This window comes from Lontra canadensis, unplaced genomic scaffold (genome assembly GCF_010015895.1).
Source record: "Lontra canadensis isolate GAN:19392208 unplaced genomic scaffold, GSC_riverotter_1.0 scaffold17, whole genome shotgun sequence".
Taxonomy (NCBI): domain Eukaryota; kingdom Metazoa; phylum Chordata; class Mammalia; order Carnivora; family Mustelidae; genus Lontra; species Lontra canadensis.
The window spans coordinates 8,388,249-8,411,392 of NW_022631011.1; positions in this window are offsets into that span (position 1 = coordinate 8,388,249).

The window sequence follows — 23,144 nt, forward strand, 5'->3', positions numbered from 1 at the left end:
ACCTCATTCAGGAAGAATCCAAAAACTTGTGAAGAGTATGGCTGGTGTAGGAGGTGGTAGGGGCATAATCTGAAAGTTAAGCTGGGATACAAATTTGGTGGAAACATTTGCATAAGACTGATGAAGTAAAGACCATCAAGACTCCGAGACTAGAAGATGGGATGGGGAGCGAGCTGCTTAGAGCAGGCAAAGTAGGAAATGGAAACCCAGAAATGCCATTCCCTTGCATTCTCTTTCATCACGAGGATATCTTGAATTTAAAAAAAAAAAAAAAAAAAAAAAAAACCAGAGGTGAGAGTCAGAGCCATACCTTGGAAACAGGGAAAGGCCATTGAATATTGAAGTGCTGTGTTGATGGTATTTTTGGATTTTTTTTTTTTTTTTTTTTTTTTGGTGCTGTTCATTCAGTCTCTACCTGGAGCAAAAGGACACAAAGACATCCTATATACTTTTCCTATGCCAGGAGCTGCTAACAGGAAAATTCATTTCTCTAATAAGACACTGCACATACAGTATTACTAAGAGGAAAAGTAATGTTGGAGTACCAGGGCTGCCGAACAGGTCATCCTCTAAGAAAACAGTTGGTCTGCACATCTGTGAACTAAAATTTGAAGGGTTATTTTCACATTCGCTTTCCCTTTTCTTCTAGAATCTAGCTGGGCAACAGTGAATGTCAGGGAACTATGTGAAATAATATTAACAGCCACATTTTATTGAAGACTAATCATGTGGCAGGCTTTGTGCTAACTGCTTTCCACTTATCAGCTCATTTAAGCCCCACTTCAACCTCATATAGTAAATAGCATTATCTCTGTTTTATTGATGAGGAAATTGGAGGCCTCCAGCCAGCACACAGTTGACTGAGATTTGAACATGGTTTCACTGCAAAGCCTGCTTCATGGTACCTCATTCTACTCTTAAATTCCGGAGCATATTAGGGAAACAGAATGAATATGTGCTCCTGTGGAGTGGGTAAAGTTTTTCTGATGGTGATGGGCAGGGGGAGGGTGGGGTGTCTTACGGCAGAGGTGCAGGATGGTGGGTGGTTCATATGAGTTGACCTGTAAATTAAGAGAGGAATAATGAAATCAGAAGTGAAGGAAGGGAACACAAAAAAAACCCACCCACTTTCTGAAAGCCTAAACCTTAAAATACCTTCCTCAAGGAGGACTAAGGAAAAACTAGCCAGAGTTTCAAGCTCTGTTCTTACACTGTAATTCTCTTCTGAGAGCGCTCTGAGCCTTGAGTAAAGACATGCCTTACAGTCAGATAGGCTGGACTGATAGACTCCAAAGAGACAGTACAGACAAAGGACCATTGGGGCTGCCTGATCCTATTTCCTGGAAAGAAGGAAATGCTGAGCGCCTGGTGGATTTCAAGAGACCTTAGGAGGTCTTCCACGCCCACGGAAAAATCCAAAAGTTGGGAACATAGGAGATAGTCCATAGCAACAGAAATGAAACCAAACTTCCAGGTTAATTAAGAACCCCCTTTGATAGGGTTCAGAATACTGAAATTACATTCCAACAGCCCAAGAGATTACACTGAGCAGTTTGCTGCAGGTTTTCTCCTGACTTTTGAATATCTATCTTCTGATCTTGAAGGAGAAAGGGGCAGTGGCAGCTGACTACTTAATTTATTTCCTTTTATAGCTTTAGCCTCAGATTCATTTTTTTCTGATGACCGCTGAAAGATCTTTCCATGCTTCCCACTCATGGGAATGCCCATCTGCCTGCACTCCATCACTTCCAGCTGGATTTGACACAAATTTGTCACTAATAGCAAGTTCTTTTCCTTACTTCCCCCAATCCTAGACTGAACATCTGCCTTGTATATTGGCAAGATTAATATATCCCACTAGAGCAAATGCAATATGGTCTCTTGTTGTCACTCTCAGAAACAGAATTTGTCTCGCCAGTTGTGATAATTGTGCCATATTATACCATTAAAACATATATAGTCCATACTGGTCTAGGTAATATGCAATCCTTCATTCATGAGGCTCGTGCCACTGAATGCCATCAATGGGATACTCTGGGAGTGACACAGGTGTCTATCTCCTGTGCTTCCAAAGAAAACTATTCATATTTGTCTTCCTGTGACATGGATTTTCTCCATCCTTATTCTCCTTGCACCAATCCGTGGTTATTTTTATACAGTATACCCCCTTATTCAGTGTCACTTTCCATGGTTTTAGTCACCCACAACCAACTGCAGTACAGAAGCTGATGATCCTCCTTTTGACCTATCCCCAGAAGATTGATAGTTGCTTAATGTTACATCACAATGCCTACATAATTCACCTCACTTCATCTCATCATGTAGGCATATCATTTCACATCACCACAAGAAGGATGAGTACAGTACAATAAAATATTCTGAGAGACCACATTCACATAACTTTTATTACAGTATATTATTATAACTGGCCTATTGTATTATTAACTCATGTTATTAATCTCTTACCATGCCCAACTTAGAAGTTATACCTTATCATAGGTATGCATGCATAGGAAAAAAAAACAGTATTTATAATGTTTGGTATTATCTGTGGTTTCAGGGATCCACTGGGGATCTTGGAATGTATCTCCTACGGATAACAGGGGGACTATTATAATATTTGAATCCTGTAGACAGAACTGTATCTTGTGTGTACTGTGACCCCAATGTTTAAGACAGTACCAGAGATACTGTAAGCCCTCAGTAGATATTGGGTTAATATGTAACTGAACTTTGTCCAAGACTTCTTAAATTTTAAACAGATTAAAACTCTGGGTACAAACATGTTTTTTTTTTTCCTCTCTCTCGCATACCTCCTGCACCTCATTTACTCAAAGAACTTGAAATATCATTTGTTTATCATTAGCGAAATTATATTACTAGATACAAACATGTACTTATCAACATTGTCAAAGTCCCTAAAAATGTGAAGTCTCCACTAAAGCCAGGGTCATAACAATCAGTATTATGGTGTCATTGAACTGGTATTGTGATGGGAATCCAAAAAGTTGTTTTTAAACACAGGTGAATTGATTTTTCCCCCCACTTCTGAATGCCTCACATCTTTTATCGTATGGAGTAAAGAATTTTTAACCTAGAATTGATGGGTAAACATTGTATTTAAAGCCTCTGCCCCAGATGATTCTGTTAACGACAGTCTTCTCCTCTCTATGGAATTCTTAAGGTTCCCTAAACTCAACATTCTAAAATTATGAAAAGTAAAATTGGATTTTGAAATCCAGGCTATAGAAACAGAAACAATCTTTGAGATACTAATCTAAAATATGACCATTTCCCAAAGCTCCCGATTTCATCTATTTTAGACAGAGAGCACTCCTGGGAGAAACACAGGTTACATGCTATTGGTCTTTACACATAAACTCCCTCCACTACCAACATGCTCTGAATCCCAATGCCTGGCCAACCCCATCACTAGTAATCAACCACCATCCCAAGAAGTGAACATAATCAAAAGCTAAATCAAATAAATATGTCTTACTCTCTGTTCTGACGTCGGCCAAGTTCCATTTCTGGTGGGAGGCCAAGGAGAGCTGGTGCCAAAGGCATATGGCTGTGGGCACCATTGTGCCAGAAAGATGTCAACACATTGGAAAGGATTCAGGGAAGAGGAGCGGGGGTGATTAAGGGGCTGAGGAATTTACTTATGAGGGAGATTAAGAAAGCTAAGTGTGTATACATTGGCTAGGCAATATATGGGAGGCAGCAGAGTTGGATATAATTTGAAGTGTCGACAAGTCCGCACAAGGAATTAGTGGCGTGGGAGCCAGAGGAAATACTAAGGCTTGGGAAGGAGTAGTAAATAAGGACAAAACCAGAGTCTAGTTGTTATCAACATTTCTTAAAAGTATGCTGATTTAAAATGAGAGCATTTTACAGTACAGTTGTAAGACTAGTCATAGTCAAAAGGAGAACATGCAAATAAGCTGTACTGACCTGGGACAAAAGGTCTAAGAAACTAAGTATGTCTTCCCCATCCCCTCCCCTCGTGGGGCATCAAAACTAAGAATACATCTACTGCCCACTGTCAATTGTCCATAGTTCCTCAGCTGCATCTGAAGGAGGGGTGGCCCAGGGTTCAACCTTTCTCTTGCCCCTTTTTCTATCAGTACTGTTCTCCCTGACTCCTTTTCCCAGTGGGATGCCCCATAGATACTGACCATTTGATACAGGATAATTATGTATACAGATAAACAGCTTTATTGAAATATAATTTACATATCATATAATTCACTTATTCATAGTGTATAATTCAATGGCCTTAATATATTTATAGACTTGTGTATCCATCACCATGATCAACTTTATAATATTTACATTACCCCCCCAAAAAGCTTATAACTCTTATCAACCCTAAATCCTCAAAAAAAGTCTAATTCCACAAAGGTACATTGTCAGAGCCAAATAAAAAATGGAAAATACCCCACTAAAATGATGGCCATAAAATCATTAGTTTGATTGTGATCCAAGAGATGGCTTATAAATATAGGTAAATTAATTTTTCATCATCTTTGAATGCCTCACAATTTCTATGGCATGGAGTGAAAAGTTTATAACCTCACATCTTTCCTTTTCCAGGCCTAGCCAAACACTTATTTAAATTCTATCTCTGCAGATTTGCCTATTTGGGACATTTCATAGAGGAGGAATCATATAATATGTGGTCTTTTGTGACCAACTTCTTTAAATTAGCATAATGTTTTCAAGGTTTATCCATGTTATGGCATGAATCAGCACTTTGTTCCTTTAGATGGCTGAATAATATTCTGCTGTATGGATATGCCACATTTGTTTATCCATTCAACAGTTGATACATACATGTATCATTAATAGAGACTATCACATCATTTTTATCTCCTTAAAAATGCCTGCTCATTTCCTTTAATTACATGATTCAATCTGAGACGTTATGAGCTGATTCTATCATCTCTCCCAGAAGAGATATATTGTCTACAATCAAACAAATTAATGATGTTGGAATTTTATATTCCTTGCCAGGTTTTTCTGGAGATACATTTGGTTAGTTAGTTCAATGGCCTGGATGTATTGTATTACCAGTTAGTTAGTTTCATAGAAACATAGGGACACAGTCTTGCTTAAGGGACTTGACCCTTTAGTGTTTCCCAAAAGGGATAGACCATATACTGCAGCAGAGGCTGCTGAAGCCGTCTTACTCCCACAGCAACAATGAAGTGACCTACAGTGTGTCTTCTCTGGGTGAAGGTTTCCTCCTCAAAAAGTAGTGGAATAAGATGTTATGGTATGTTCTACCAATGGGATCAAACCATACTCCAACCCATAACAGCGGTGTGACATTGAGAAAGTTATTCCAAGTCCCTAAGATCCAGTTAATGCACAGGGACAAATAATCTCAGAGGACTGCATGAAGTAAATTAAATAATACACAAAAGTGCATAGCACACATTCGAGGATCAAAAGTATTAGTTGATTTTAACAAGATGTAATCCTATAAGAGAATGAGGAGGAGGAGCATATAAAAGCAGAAAAGGTTTAAGGTGCACTATATGAGAATGCCTTCTATATAAAAGAAGAGTGTAACAATAAGAACTATGATTTCATAGCTCTTCTAATGCCCGACACTATTCCCTAGATCTTTTCATGTATTAACGCTTTCAACACTTCTGTGAACTAAGTATTATTACCTTCATTTATTAACAGAAGGGTTTTGTCAAAGGTCACTCAGCTTAACAGAGGTGGGATTCTCATGTAGGTAGATGGTTTGGGGACTGAATGCCAACCACTGTACCCTGCTGCTGGGCTCCACATTCCTCTGAGAGTAGGCTGGTCAGGCACATTGTGCACTGACTGGTATAATCAGGCCTGGTTCATCAATAATCAGTTTCCTGAAGATCAGTGTTTTAGCTTCCATTGTTAATTTCAACCACATTGTTTTAAGTTACTACTTTTTTCTCCCTGTAATAACTTCAACTTTTACAACTCTCTCTTTCACTATGTTAAAGCCCAAGAAAATATCTTGGTAAAAATTGAGCTGTTCATCTTGTTCAGAGTTGTCTTTTGTATGCCATCTTTCATTGCTATAAACTCGCAAAGAGAAGCAGGTGGTGAGGATAAAAATATGTTAGTATTCGTATTTCTAGCCAAAAGTCACCTACATTTCATTTGAGACAAATAGGAAACAAGCAAAAATATCTCCCTTCTATTCCTACCCCATCTATGCCCAACAGCCTAGTCAGACTCTGATTCTCCGATTCTAGGTTATTGCCACATATCCTGCCTTCCCACATTCTCTATAACTTTAAGCCCTTCCTACACACGGCTGCCAGAAGATCCCACCTGCCCTGCCTTCAAGAACCTTCAATGCACCCCTTCTTTTAAATAGATCCAAGTTCAAATCCTATACTTCACTTTGCCCTCCCAACATCCTTCTCTGCCTCAGTCAGACAAATGTCATCACTGTCCTCTCAACATGGTCATTCACATCTGTTTTGATACCATGAGGTATGCTTCCTCACCACACACACAAACACACAAACACACACACACACAGGCACACACACACACGTGCCCACACACAGACACACACGCATGCACTAGAAAGAATAAGCACCCAGTAAATCTACACCAGGGTTTTTTTTTGCCTCTTCTTTCCCCCAGCTTTATCAATAATAAATCCTTCCTAACTTTCCCAGGCTGGAATACTGTCTTTCTCTGCCCAAATACCTGCCACAAGGGCTACCACACTGTTTAAACTTGACAATTTTTTAAATTATAAATCACCTCTATGAGGGACCTCTTTGAGGGACCGGGTTAAGCCTTGTTTTCAAATTAGACTTGGTATTTAAAAGGTATTAAATACCTTCTATTTAACTGATTGATTCAGTGGCTGAGATGAAATATCATCTTTCCTGTGGTCTTCCTATACCTGAATCTAACTTTTATTACCCTCAAGAAAATGCAATTTCTCCTTCTGTACCTCATCATGATGTGGACTCCATCATTGGACCACTGTAGACAGCACCCTATACTCTGGTTATTGTAGTAAAGCTATTTCCCCCCAAAGAGACTAGGAACTTCTTGAAAAGGAGGGGCCTTCACAATCACTTTCCATCCCCAGGGCTGTATCTGGTATTTACTAAGCTGCTAAACATATCATCTGAATTTAACTTAATTAAAAGAGCAGAACTCTGAAAGAAGAGGGTTAAGTGTGTTGAAATGGGTGCCAGGGTGAAGAAGTTGGAGTGGCTCAGATGCACACAAGGTGCTTCTTCTTTTCATACATTGCATTAGATTTGCTCTTTATCCAGGACCCACTGTGCCAAATCAGGCTTGTGATTAAGATCAAGTCTACCGGGAAATCAGCAGACAGTTGGAGAGCATTTGAAAAGGGCCTTGCTGTCCAAAGTTTGCAACTCTGGCAAACAGCTGTTATGGTTCTATTGTTTTATTTTTGCTTCTTTTAAAGGGCAAGGTTTGAAAAAACCAAGGAATTTATAAAAAGAATTTCAGTACAAAGAGTACACTCCAGGAATCACTTTCTCGTAAGTTGCCCACTGCATAGACTACTGTGTAGATGGTGGCTGTGTCAGCTTCCAGGGCCACCTAGTCCAAAAATCACCTCTTTCAAGATGCAATAAACCTACTCTGCCCTCAGGCAGGACTGTGAATATACAGACTCTATTTCTGAGAACGGCTTTCAGATCCATTAGAGCCTCTCAAGGAACGTGTCTCCCATTCTGTAGGGGAATCTAAAGTATTTCCTCATTGAATCAGACAATATTATGGCTGGAATAGACCTTAGAGGTCACCTAGTTTAAATTTCTTTTATTTTCTCTTTTTCTTCTTTCTTTTTCTCTTTGTGAAAGGGAGGAAACAAAGGAAAGAAGAAAGCACACAGCCAGTTATCACAGAGGGAAAGCTGTGATGTCAAGTTAAGTTCATTCCCTGCCACACCTCAAAGCCTCTGCTAGTGTTTATTTCTGCCTAAGTTCACAACAACATGTTAAAGGGGTATACCCAGGCAGTTAATTGAATGAGTTGGTTGGTTACACAAAGGCCAAACGCTACCTAATTATATGTCCAAGTGCTCACTTTTTCTATATCAGTGTTACATAAACAGAGAAGTTCTGGGCTTCTTTATTTCATTTGTGTATCTGGAAGATGAAATGGAAATTTGGAACTTACACTTAAAATTCTGTTTGTGCATCCAGGGCTCTGTGTGTGTGTGTGTGTGTGTGTGTGTATTTGCATATGCTAGTTTGTTTGGAACTGGTGAGATTCAAGGTAATGGACCGGCAGGGAAGAAATTTGGAATAGGCATTTGACTAAGAAGGCAACATATTTACCAGTGATAGCAGGCACCTTGGCAGAAGAGAAAGAAGACAAATGGGGGTTCTCATACTGAGCATTGATGGAAGAGCACAGAAGCAACCTTGAAAAGTTTCATCCCTGGACTGAGGCTTCTCTGGAGCAAGAGGCAATTCTACAACAATGACCAGGATTCACATGGTGCAGAAGTGAAACTACTAACTCAACTGCCTGCTTGAATTCTACTTACCAAATTCTTTATGATTCTTTGTCCATGAATGTATGTGCATTCAATGAATCCAGTAATATTGCAATGCTCCTGAAACAACTTATGTAAGAAAGGAAAAGCCTTTTGGAAAATACAAAGAGAGAGTTAAATAGAAGGTGTCTATCATTCTGACTGCAGGGATAACGTCTTCACAAACATAAAAGTATTTGCCCATGTACAGATTTGACAAGAACTTCTATAGGTTGGTCTGAAAATAGACCACTTGCTTACAAACATGAAAAACTCTGCAATGGGAAAAAGGGAATAAATAAAGACATGCACATCTCATTTAAAATGTAAACCATAAATAGTGTTCAGACACATATTCCAGCCACTGCTTACCCTGGCCAATATGACTTTGGAGTGACTCTCTTCCTAACTGGACACAGGCAATAGAAAATATGGGTAAAGTACCAAGTCTGTGTCTGGGTGAAAGCTTTTCATCTTTCAGTCAAGTAACTATTTATTTTTGAACTTCAAAAAGTTTAAATTTCTGCAAGAAATTTGGCAATTTGGTCATAAAATTAAGCATAGCTTCATAATATTGCCAAGAAATTAATAAAGGAAGAACACATTTGAGGATTCCAGTTGTGAGCACCTCAGGTGTCTATGGTGCTCGAAGCTTCCTTGGTTTAAACAAATCACATTGTGTCTTCAGCTCAGCCCACTTTATAACTTTAATTAAACAAAATTAAAATTAATTATTAATGGAAACAGACGAATTAGCTAGGGTGACCTGATATGTTATTTTGTTGCTGTTCATTGTAAGGTGCCACTATATACTCAGCACGAAAAGAGTTTAGCTTGAACAGTGCTGAATATCAACAAAGTTCCTGCCCCAAGGAGCTTTCCTTCTATAAACAAGACAGTAAAAGACAGATCATAACTCCAGGTATAGCTGACAGAATCCACTACTTCCAAAATAAAAGAGTATCAATGGCAAATTCTCATCAAGGGAAGAGTTGAAACGTGATTCTCTAGAGAGTCTAAATAAGGGATCAATTCAGTCATTGACTCAGGTTTTATGAATATTCAGAGGCACAAAATGAAGATCTTCCCTCAAGACAGCGCCTTCCGAACTCTGCGGCTAACACAGTTCTATAATGAAACCTCAGTCTATACTATTAATTAACCCTATTTTAGTCACTGGATAGTCATACGCTGATTCTTCAGGTCTTGTTTAGTTTTTCATCTTGCGCACCTCACGAATTTCTTTTGTATATTTGGCAAATATTTCTTGAAAATGTGTTATGGACCTAGCACTCACTATATGATTAGTGTACAGTAACAAGTAGAACAGGTGTGAAGGAATAGATTTTTGGAGAGAATTTCATAATGCCCCATGAGGGAGTGGGATAGCAGTGCTGCATGAACTATGAGGCAGAGCTTTCTAACCTGTACAAGTTGATGGTTGCAGGCAGAACACACTGAGGCAGAGCAAATGGAAGAAGATAAGGCTGGAAGAAGATAAGGCTGGAAGGAGGACTCATGGGTTAGGTTTTAACCATGCTCTCTCTGTGGTACCAAAGAGACATCTAAAAGTGGGGTCAGGAAAATAGTTCCACCTATGTGTTGGAATCTGTGACTAAGTCTGAGAAAGATCTCTTTTGTTGTCATGATAATAACGATAATCACTAGAGGTAATTAGGTTTTTTTCTTTGTATACCATACAATATAGATTTTATTTATTTATTTATTTATTTAGTTAGTTAGTTAGTTAGTATTATTATGTTACCAAACAGTACATCATTAGTTTTTGATGTAGTGTTCCATGATTCATTTTTTGTGTTAACACCCAGTTCTCCTTCCAATATGTGCCCTGATTAATATCCATCCAATCCCCTGCCCTTCTTCCCTCTAAAACCCTCAGTTTGTCTCAGAGTCCCCAGTCTGTCATGGTTCATCTCCTCCTCTGATTTCCCCCCTTCATTTGTCCCTCCCTTCTCCTAATGTCTTCCATGCTATTCCAAATAAGCAAAACCACATAATTGACTTTCTCTGCTTGACTTATTTCACTTAGCATAATCTCCTCCAGTCCCAACCATGTTGAAGAAAAAGTTGGGTATTTATCTTTTATGATGGCTGAGTAATATTCCATTGTAGATATGGACCACATCTTCTTTATTCATTAGTCTGTTTAAGGGCATCTTGGTTCTTTCCACTGTTTGGCTATTGTGAACATTGCTGCTATGAACACTGGGGTGCATGTGGCCCTTCTTTTCACTACATTTGTGTCTTTGGGGTAAAAACCCACTAGTGCAGTTGCTGGGCCATAGGGTAGGTCTATTTTTAAATTTTTGAGGAAACTCCACACTATTTTCCAAAGTGGCTGTACCACCTTCCATTTCCATCTATAGTGTAAGAGGGTTCCCCTTTCTCCACAATGTCTCCAACATTTGTTGTTTCTTGTCTTGTCAATATTTGCCATCCTAACTGGTGTAAGGTGGTATCTCAATGTAGTTTTGATTTGAATTTCCCTGATGGCTAATGTTGGTGAACATTTTTTCATGTGTCTGTTAGCCACCTGCATGTCTTCTTCAAAGAAGTGTCTGTTCATGTCTTCTGCCCATTTCCATGCTCATGGATTGGAAGAATAAACATTGTTAAAATGTCTGTGCTGCCCAGAGCAATCTATACTTTCAATGCCATCCTGATCAAAATTCCACCAGCATTTTTCAAATTCCAATTTTTCAAATTCAAATTTCTGGTTCCATACAAATTTTCCTAAAATTTGTATGGAACCAGAAGAGATCCCAAATCACCAATGAAATGTTGAAAAAGAAAAACAAAGCTGGGGGCATCATGTTGCCTGATTTCAAGCTATACTACAAAGCTGTGATCACCAAGACAGCATGATACTGGCACAAAAACAGAAACATAGATCAATGGAACAGAATAGAGATCCCAGATATGGATCCTCAACTCTATGGTCAAATAATCTTTGACAGAGTACGGAAAAATATCCAGTGGAAAAAAGACAGTTTCTTCAATAAATCTCCTGGAAAAACTGGACAGCTATATGTAGAAGAATGAAACTTGACCATTCTCTTACACCACACACAAAGATAAACCCAAAATGGATGAAAGACCTCAATGTGAGACAGGAATCCATCAAAATCCTAGAGGAGAACATAGGCAGTAACCTCTTCAACACTGGCCACAGCGACTTCTTCAAGGACACATCTCCAAAGGCAAGGGAAACAAAAGAGAAAATGAACTTTTGGGACCTCATCAAGATAAAAAGCTTCTGCACAACAAAGGAAACAGTCAACAAAACAAAGAGGCAACACACAGAATGGGAGAAGATATTTGCAAATGATACTACAGATAATGAGCTGATATCCAAGGTCTATAAAGAACTTCTCAAACTTTACACCCAAAAAATGAGTAATAAAGTTGATTAGGATTTTTCACTTGGACCTTATGTCCTCTGAATGTTTATCTGTAGAATTCCCGAAGTTGGCTGAACACATGCTGCCACAGAAGATTTACTTTTGCTTTTGCTAGTTGACCCAAACCAACTTGGCACCTTATAACAGAAGTCTAACTTGAGTTATTTTAGATCACATAGGCACATGAAATTTGGATCACAATTCAGAAACTCAAGGAAGGTTAATTTGGTATTACAAATTCTCAGGATTTTTGTCAGCATGAAATTGGAACTGAGAACTTTTCCTAGCTGCACATCCCTGCAGAATGGGTCTATTTCTAAGCCTCTGGGGTTCTAGTTTTATGCAGAAGGCATAGATCACCCTTCTTCCATGGGCTCTGGGCAATATCTCCTTTCCCCTGCCCTTCTCATAAGATCAAAATGGAAGCTCAAAATACCATTGTTTGCCAAAAGCACATTTGTGAGGAAACTTACTTTGGTGGAGCCTAGTTTTTATTTTGGTTTTGGGGTTCTGAACTTGTCCCAATTTTTTGCTAGCTTAGTATGCATTTTAAAATGCATTTTAAAAAATCATACTTATGTTTTATTTAGAATTTTTAGTTGTTTATGTGGCATACTTGTTTAGCGTATCTAATCTGTCAAAGGGCACAGAAAATAAAGTGATATTTTGTTATTATTTCCCAAATATTTGCTATGTGATTTATAGTCATTATATTACTTAATCCTTAAAGCATCCACATGCAATAGGTATTCTTATCATAGTTTCCAGAAGAGGGGAGTGAGATTAGAAGAGATAAGTAAATTGCCAAAGGCAAGAGAACTATTAGTGTTTTAGGATTTGAACTCATAGCCTCTTGGTTCCCAACCTCATGTCTATAATAACTGTAGATACTGAGACATTGCAAGAACACTGAGCTCATTTTACCACCTGCTCTTTTGTCTATTTTTTTTCCCTCCAATGTGTCTTGTGTCCTTTATCTTCTCAAATCTTTCACTTCATGAGTCTTTTCCATCTCAATAAACCACACCATCATCTATCCAACTGCCTGGACTGAAAGTATGTATAAGTCATTCTTGATTTTTTTTTTTTTCCTTTCTTAACATCTGAAGACATTGTTCTGGTCTAGGCTACCAACATAGATTGTCTAGACTCCTGCAAGAAAACTATTACTTGTATCCATTCTCCTGTTCTTCTGCTATTGAACATTTGCAGTTCATTTGCACTCAGCAGCCAGACTGATCTTTTTAGAAATACACTTACACATCTGAAACACATACACAAACTGACTCCAAAGAAATAAAGGACAGCCCCTTTCCCTGTGTTCTCTGCCCTTCTTTTCCTGACCTACTGGTTAAGGAAACTAAGAGCCAGAGAACCTAAAAACATTCGTAGGGTTACACAGTGGTGAAGGCATGACTAAATCTTAAACTACCCTTTGGCTCCTAGGCAAAGCTGATTGTCTGTATTTCTCTCATGTCATCTTTAGGGAATATGCTAAAGGAGTAAACCCACTTGACCTTAACAACATGAACGATCATGTGGGCACTCATCGTTAAACCTGGAATGTTTCCTGGTAGGGTTTTATGGACTGGAGGTTTGTGCCCCTGACCCCCACCACAAAGTAATATGTTGAAGCCCTAACGCTCAATGTGACCATACTGGAAAATAAGGCCTGCGAGGAGGGATAAAGGTTAAATGAGGTTATAAGGGTGGGGCCCTAATCCAATAGAGGCATCCAATCCTTATAAGAAGAATTCCTCTGTCTTGTGAGGACACAATGAAAAGGTAGCCATCTGCAAGTGTGGAAGAGAGTTCTCAGTAGGAACTGAACCGGCTGGCACCTTCATCTTGGATTTCTCAGCTTCTAGAACTGTGAGAAAATAAATTGCTATTGCTTAAACTACCCAGTCAGTGATATTTTGTAATGGTAGTCCAAGTAGACTAATATACAAGATACCCTCTTCCTTCTAGAATATACCAAAAACATTAGAAATTGATTTGCAAGGGCATTTTCAGAATTTTTTTAATCTAATATCAGCTTTCCTGCAGAAAGTGCTTATAGTTGATTTTATGGAAAAAAAATTATCTGAGGTGGTACCCATTTATAAAGCAAATAAACAATAAAACATATTTGAGGGGATTAACAGACCTTAATACTATGTTGTGCTATGATTTTTCTTTTCTTTTTTAACTTGCTATGGTGCTTTTGTTTTGTTGTTACTTTTAAAGTACTCTTGGCCTTTGTCCAAAATCAGAGTCTTTTATTAGAGTAAGCTGTAGTGATTCTGGATAAAACTCTGGATAAAACTAAGGGAGCTGTACACTGTGAGTAACCACCTTCCGCTTATCCAAGGAAGACCCATTTAAGAAGATAATTTGTTTTACCAGCACTTTTTATAACCTGTAGGAAGGAGAATACTTATGCCTGTGGAGGAATTAATCTGAGTGATGAAAAGTGGAATAAAATGTTTCTGTTTCTCAAGTACATTACCTTAATAGACATTTGCATATCAACTGATATTACATATGCACATATATTATTTCTTGCAAAATGTGTGTGTGTGTGTGTGTGTGTGCGTGTGAACATGAACTCTCACAATTTAAAGAGCACATTTGATTCAATTTAATTAATTACTGAGTGGCCACCACAAGAAGCCAGTTCTGTGCTGGAGGAGTCAAGGCATCAGACAATGGGATGGCTCAAGAGTAAGCTAATGCACACGAAGTGTTTAAATAAAAGATGAGGCCAGAATTGTTGGTGCAGAGGACAAGTTCCCGACTAGTGTGGAACTTTCAGAGGGTAAAGCTTTTCTGGGCAACAGGATGCCCTCAGAGAACTGACTGGATTTAGTTGGGCAGCAACCATTAATCTGAATATTTAAAGGGAATGGAATACTCCCAAGAGACCTTTGTAAAGGAAAGTCTGAGAGCCTCCCTTGTGTTATCCCAGTGCACATGACAGATGTCTAATATAATATGATCTGTATCTTTTACTCACAAATAACTCACTGCCATATCCTTTTTCTGGCTGAGTGATACTTTGTGCGCTACGGAATTCACCCCACTTGAATTATACACAGAAGTGCCTTCTGAGACACTGTGGCCAGGAAGACACATTAAGCCACGCATACATCTATAGCTCAGTCTTCGGGCCCTCACCCTCTTGGTCTCTGACACTCAAGCAAACAGGGTCAGCCTGTGTCAGTGGACACAGAATAGTCATCAGTGGCAGGCAGGTCCAGATGCCAGGTGGGAGGCACTACAGACCAGCACTGTCTAGTGAAAAGATCATGAGAGCCAAACAAATAATTTTATTTTTTTATCAGCCACATTTAAGAGAGTAAGAAGAAAGAGGTGAAACTGATTCTAAGAATACATATAATTTAGAGTTCCTGTGTGGCTCAGTCAGTTAAATGTCTGCCTTCAGCTCAGGTCGTGATCCCGGAGTCCCAGGATTGAGTCCCACATCGGACTCCCTCCCTACTTGGCAGAGAGTCTGCTTCTCCCTCTGCCCCTCACCTCACTCCTGCTCTCACTCTCTCTCTTAAAATAAATAAATTTAAAAAGAAAATTTAAAAAATAAAACATGTAAAATTTTAATTCAACATATCCAAAATAATAACATTTCAATGTGTAATCAATATAAAAAATTGTTAATGAGATATTTTACATTTTTTCCATAAAAAGACTTCAAAATTCTTAGTGAATTTATATTTAGAGCACATTTCAATTGGGACCAATCACATCTCAAACCTCAGTAGCCCAGGATTGTAGCCAATCTTGAGCAATGCAAGCCCCCTTTTAAAAGGAAAAATAAATATATATGTAACTTCATAATTGTAAAACTAGGTACCAACTTCTTATACTTTTAACTTATATGATAATGAAATCAAAACAAATTGATTAAATAAATATAAAGCAAATAAAACGTGAATTAACATTATTTGAATATGAAAGCTGATATTTTGCTTAAGCTAAATATCTTGGTACAATATAAAATGGCAATTTTAGGTTTGGACCACTGCAAATCTTCCTTCCCACGAGGACATGCCAGGATTTCATTTGGCCTTTTCGCAAAACAGTGCTTCATTTTAAGTGTCAATTCTGTCAGCAAAAAATCAAAGTACCAATACTTAGCACCAAAATTATTCAGGTGCAGAGTCAATGTGATAAAAAATACAAATGCCAAGGTGAGCACTGAAATCATTCATATCTCTACTAATTATATATAATTACTATCGGATATATCACAGAAGTCCTTACCCTTGCCCTTCCCAACCTCTCCTCCAACTGGTTTTCTTTAAAACAATTATACTTCGTTTTTAAACTTAATATTACAAATTTTCCATGTAGCTTCATAGTTTCCAAAGCATTACTCTTAATAGTCATATAATATTCGATCAAGAATGTATCAGCAATTACCAGCTCACTGCTGGACACAGTGACTCATGCTTGACTTCTCTGTTGTATTAGTTTTTAATGAAAACACTGCCCACTGCCTATCAGCTCATCCTTCTTGAAACTCTTTCCTAAGCACTTTAGTTTACTGAGTCTTACGTACTTCCAGATTGCTAAGTGCCCACCTCTTTTTCTGGCCACTAAATGTAGGCACATTCACAGCAGCCGGCCTCTTTTCTCCTCCCACCCTCCTCCAGGAACTCACCCTCATCCAGGATCTCCTCTGTGCTGATAAAGCCATTCTCTCTCTTCTAGGCTCCGCTTTCACTTTTCCTATTCTCTAAAGAACATGTCTGCCAAATGGCCTCTGCAGCAAGTCCGATTCTAAACTGTGTTCATTTTCTTTGTTCCAGTACCTCCCATCGCAGAATCATCAGTACTTTTCTCTATTAACGATAACCCCATTCTACTAGTAAACATGGGCTGGAGACTGCATTGATGCACGCCTCTTATTTTTCTTTTGTCTGCCATAACAAAGCACTTGGCAAGACTCCCTGTGAATGGCATTCCTGTGTGTGATATTTTCACTGTTACCCTTTTATTATTTGTCACTTAAGGCACAGCAAAGGTGCCTCGCACATCACTCACACACACACACACACACACACACACACACACACACATATGCGTACCCTCACCTTTGCTCCTCTGGACAGTACTTGCAAGATTCATTTCCTTAAAGCAGCCACCCAATCCTGAGAGTCCGCTCTCGGGAAACACTAATACTGGCACTCGATGACCAAATCAAATGCCACTGAGCTTACCCTTTGGAGACCTTCCCTTTCTGACCACAGAACACTCTTCTACTCTCACCCAGTAAGCGAGGGCAAGTTTCGATCAGGCAGACATGCATATGCCTTCTCTTGACCACCAGACTTTAAATTTTTAGGTTCCAGGATCATGACTTTTTTTTTTTTTTAAAGATTTTATTTATTTATTTGACAGACAGAGATCACAAGTAGGCAGAGAGGCAGGCAGAGAGAGAGGAGGAAGCAGGCTCCCTGCTGAGCAGAGAGCCCGATGTGGGGCTTGATCCCAGGACCCTGGGATCATGACCTGAGCTGAAGGCAGAGGCTTTAACCCACTGAGCCACCCAGGCGTCCCAAGGATCATGACTTATTTGTACTGATTATCCAACAATATTCACATGGTGAATAGTCAACCAATAAGTAAATAAATAAAGTTTAAAAAAATGACTTCCAGCAAGTAACTTTTTTTTAGAGCAAATGATTTCATCAATCAATTGAAAAAAAGACCATGCTGCTAAGAATTGGTGCCAACTGACAAGAGAGATCTGTCAGGGGTGTGAAAAACCACCCAGTGCAGGCTGGCCTGAGATACAAAACAGAGGGCCGTTGATATCAAGATGTGAGTCTATGGGCACTAGGATCGCAGAATCTAGGAGTCTGAAGGACCAGTTAATTCATAAACTGCAGAATCTCATTGCACAGAGGTGAAAATGATCACAAATTTAAGAAACAGCCTCTTTTTACAATGCTATTACACTGTGTCTCCTTACCGATATAACTCCAAGTTGTACTTACTACAAAATCATCTGTTTTGAGACATTAAGTTTGTAGGTTTTTTAATCTTTAATTGATCAAATTGAATCTATAACCAAGTCGCAAGTGCTTAAAGGCCTCCCAGAAAGGAAAATGTGGCAATGACCACAGATAAACTTTTGAAAAAGTAATTAACATCTGTTTAGTACTTTGCTGTTTCTCATTTGAAAGGCATGGCAATTTTTTGAGAAGGTCAGGCAATTATTATTATCTTATTTTACCAATGATAAAATTGAGGCCTAGATTGCTTTTATGGCCAAATGTCATATTTCTGGTGCAGCAGGGCCAGCAGTAAATTCAGTTCTTCAGACGCTCGGGCCATGGCTCATTTCTAGTATTTATTGCTCACTCATTTACCATTTTCCCAATGATCAGACCTGCTTGCAAATAACTATAATATGTGACATTACAAGTATCAGAAACCTATCTCCTCTATGGCAATATATTTTCAATTAAGCCGCTGGCCTGTTTTTCTTCAGGAAGTTTCCCTTTGGATGCTCCCAGAAAAATACTCCTATCTCTTAACTTGGAAATAATGATCTTTTAAATAAAATATTTGTTCAGTATGAATTAAAAATTGTAATTTTTCATTATTTAATTTTCCTCTGACTCTTCCAGTTTCCACTGTGGATTCCTAGGCAGTTTAGGTACAACTCAAAGCGTATATTATAAGGGCTTGTGTTTTAGGGCTCTAAGAGCATTTCCTCTGGGTTTGGTTATAGCTTCAATCCGATCAATTAAAAGTAAGAAACCTACACTTATGAGACTTGCTGCCTAAAGGCAGATGATTTTTGGAATAAATAAAACTTAGAAATTCTTATCTCAATGAGGAGTCTCACAGATTTTGTTCCTGTTATTGTTGCAGATTTTCAGCTTTCTATTTTATAACATAAGGAGCAGCTGAAGTAAAACATGTTTTTATTTTCATTTTCAACTTGCATATATTAACAAATTAAAGGCAGATCAAGCTGCAACAGTAGTTCAAGTTCTCTCTCCCCTCCCCCAACTGTGTTTTAGGAACTTACAGTAGGGCTAGCAGATTTTTGTTCCCTAGCAAATCTAGGGACACACATTTGCATATTGGTTTGCATGTATTTGAATTTTAATTTGCATAAATTTGCATACTAAATCTAAAAGCTTCAACTACAAGTATATAAAGTAAAATAAAATTGATTAATTAGTGCAACCTACTATAGTTGTACCCAATCCCATTAATCTGGTTGTGCTGGAAGACTGGTAGTCAATAGTGGCCTGAAGGCTAGGGAGCCAGCTTCCCAGCTGTTCCTTAAACTGGGGCCAGCTCCATAAACACTGAATTGCAAGAAATGGGAGCATCAGAGTTAAAACTGTTCCTGGAAGGAAACGTACATATACGTACACGCACATCCACACGCACATCCAGAAAAGTTTTATCTTTAGCGAAGGATCGAATCAGAGTATAGTACAAAGTACGGATGATTTTGTTTCCTTATATGTCAGTTACAGTGACCAGAGTGAAGCCTCTTTCAGGCCTGCAGAAGTCACTTAACCCAAAGCCAGTTCACTCCCAGATGCATGGCAGCTCACCAGGGGCAAGGGGAGAGCACCCACCACCACTAGCATCGAAGCCTTTGACCCGCCAATCTCAGTCTTGTGAGTCCGGTCTCACATCCCTTTCAACATGAAGTGGCCACTCCTGGCCCACCATCTTCTCTTTTTCTTAACTTTCTTCCCACTGTTTTTTCTGACTTGTTCTTTTTCCCATCTTATCTCTCCTGCAATTCCTCTCCTCCTCACTCATCCAAGTTACAACTTCAAGGCTTAGCTTAAATCTGTCCACATCCTTAAATATCAATAGAACAACAATTAAAATAACTACGACAAAACCCATCCCTGCCTATTTCAACCCATCAGGCTCCTTTTCCTGAACTTCAATGACATCTATTCTCAATATGACTCACCTGAGTCTTTAACATGCTTTTTGACGACATTTGTCTCGTATGTGTATGGTTGATCTCCATACAAAGTTGCAAGTTTTGGTGGAATAAATATACTGTATCTAAACTCTTCCAAGCGTCCATCAAAATTCTGGAAGCATACCAGGGGATCACTGTAATTGTGTTGATTCATTATTACGAAGAGTATTACACAAGACAGTAGGCAGAATGAGGTGAAGGGAACAAACTAGGATACAAAATCCGTAAATGTGATTTCCTTCATGTAGGTGGGTCCTAATTTAAGTTTGTACCTTGACTTGAATGACCTTAGCAGTTGGTAGAAAAGGCTAAAATGTACCAAGCACTTACTCTGTGCTATCCACCAAAGTAAGTGGATTACATGCAGTATTTTATTTAATCCCCACAACAACCTAATGGTAGAGTAACCATTTTAATCAACATTTTGTGGGTAAGAAAACAGAGCCATTAGGTGATTTGTCACAGTTCACTCCTCTGGGTTGCAGCACAGACAGGACTCCACCTGATAGGTCTGACACCAAATACTCTGTTTCCAAACCACCAGACTATACTACTTCTCATTTAACTGCTTCTTGGTTCAGGTTCCTCATCTGAAAATGCATATAACAATTACCACCTCATATACTCTATGACTCGAATGAAACTGCATAGAGGAAAAAATTCTGTGAGCCACAGAGATCTTAGTTGTGTTTGTAGTTACTAGAGAGAAAGATTTTTCTCTCTTGGTCCACTCCCTCACTCTCACTTTAGACTCACTATTTCGGAAAATCTTGAAAACTGTGGCTTATCACTTTTACTATGATTCAAAAGAGGTTCCCGAACTGGCCACTTGCCAGACTGATAAGAATGCGTTTTCATTCCGGCAGGACACATAGCCGGGGTCACCTCCCTGGGTTTCTCCAATTACATAGCTTGCTGCAAGGAGCTGAATCAACCATGAATGTCATCCCATTCTATGAGCAGGGTGCTATCTCTTCGGCCTTTGGCATTTAACCATGTTGAATTATGAATGTGTTTCCAATCACACTGTTTGCCTTGGAGCTGGTTAGGATGAATGCAGTACCTTTTTGGGAATTAGATTTTGTTAGTAGACTATGCAATTTTTTAAAGTAAAGTTTATTCAGAAAGCTGTGGTTATCTCAAGATTTGCCAGATTATGGAAAATGGCACTGACTCCTGGATGAGCTCATGGAGTAGTTCACTGCAAAGCCTGTGGCTTTATTTAATATTAAACAAAACTCGCTGTCCAGGCCAGGGTACGTCCTGTAAAATCAAACAGCTGATATGCTGGTCTCTCTCTCTTTTCATACAAAGTACTCCAGGGAAAGTTGTGCCTTGGTTTTGTGTGAGATGAGACCTCTCTTTAGATGAATATGAATTTTATCTTCTAATTAAGAAAGAAAATGTTCTGTTCTGCCCAAAAGGCAAAAGTTAACAACGTGATGAATTCAGAAATGGGTATTTTAGGCTGTTCTCTCTTTAGTGTGTATGTCAGTTTATGAACATTTCATTGAGACAGAATGGTGCTAAGTGGAATTCCAGGTATCAAGTCTTTTTATGAACCTTGGTCCTCTCCATAGCATGCCCAAAATGCCAGAAAATTCTGTGAAATGGAAAGAGAGTCCATACATACTCTAACAGAAACATATAGGTTTTTATGAAGGGACTGGTCACACTTTCTTCCCTACCTTTATGATGAAGGACATTAGGGATAATTTTAGGTTAAAAAAAGAACCTGTGTCTCCACTCCAACGGACTCACAACTATTTCCACCCACGTAGATAGATAAAAAGCTGAGGTTACAACGTTTCCCCAAGAATTAGGACTCTCTTACGTCGGGTAGTATGTTCTGCATTATAAAAAAATTATTAATTATATAGAGAGTGAAGAGCATTTTAGAGAATCCTTTGTTTGTATTACCAAAGAAGGTATGTGAATGGCAAATAAGAACATGAAAGGATGCTTAACATTATCAGTCATTAGGGAAATACAAATTAAAACCACAATGAGCTGCCACTTTGTACTTAGTAGAATAGCTATAATAAAAAACAAACAAACAAACAAAAAAACCAATAAAAAGTATAGGTGAGGGTATGGAGAAACAGGAACCTTTTTGCATTATCCCAAACTTCCAAACTGAGAGTGGTTCCTTTAGGATCCTTCTCCTCAGGATAGGACAAACAGACTTACTATATGGATTATATAATGAGAAAGTGGTCACTTCAAATTTCTCCTTGAACTAAAAATAATTAAATAGTGGAGTTAAGGCTTCTCTTCTACCTCTGGTCCTAATTCTTCCTATGACACAAAGAGAATAGAACCTCAAACATGAAATGAAAATTAAAAGTGATTTACAAATATAAACTAACATCATATGGCTAAAAAATCATATCATATATTCTTAATAACATAAATACAGAACACAGTGTAAGGGCTTCTATGTAGCATAAATTGGTTTAATTTTCTTCTTGCTATACTGGAAGGAAAAAGTCCTGATTGCTTTAAAATTCTATAAGCTCTTGGTAGGATGTCATTAAAAGTTACCCTTAAGTTAAGTGGTTATAGAAAATGATATAAAAACCACTCTAACCTAATCAAGCCACTTCAACATTTAGAGTAGTTTTTCAAAAATGAAAACATTTTTGACATTTTTGATGAGTGTTTGGCCATTCAACATTTTTTTAATGTTAAGAAAGAAAATGATTAATTTAAGACTCTGCAGCCAATTGAAATGTTACTACCCCTACAAACTGGGAATATAAAATACAGGTGGTACTCCTATTTAGGAAAAGCTAGCATATGGAAATGCAGGTTTACAGAGCAGACACATTAGAATATGATAATTTTCAATACAAAAAGGTTCTCTACATAACAAAAGGATTTTCCTCAGGGTTCCCCTTAAACATCAGGCTCTGTTAGTTCATTTAAATATGACTCAATTTGCACACCAATTTTCAGGAGCATATTCATTATGGAAAGTTGGGTGTACCCACATAATGGCATGTACCCAACCAGACATTAATTCTCAGCATCTACCACAGTGCTTGGGGCATGCAGCAAACAATATGTAAATGTTTGATAGATAAGTGAGTAAATGAATAAATGAATGAATATTACATAAGCAGACAAATATCCATTCAAAGTCTTTTGAGTACCCAATAAAGTCTTCAAACAGCATGGGATGCAGAATGTCAGGCTGACTAGG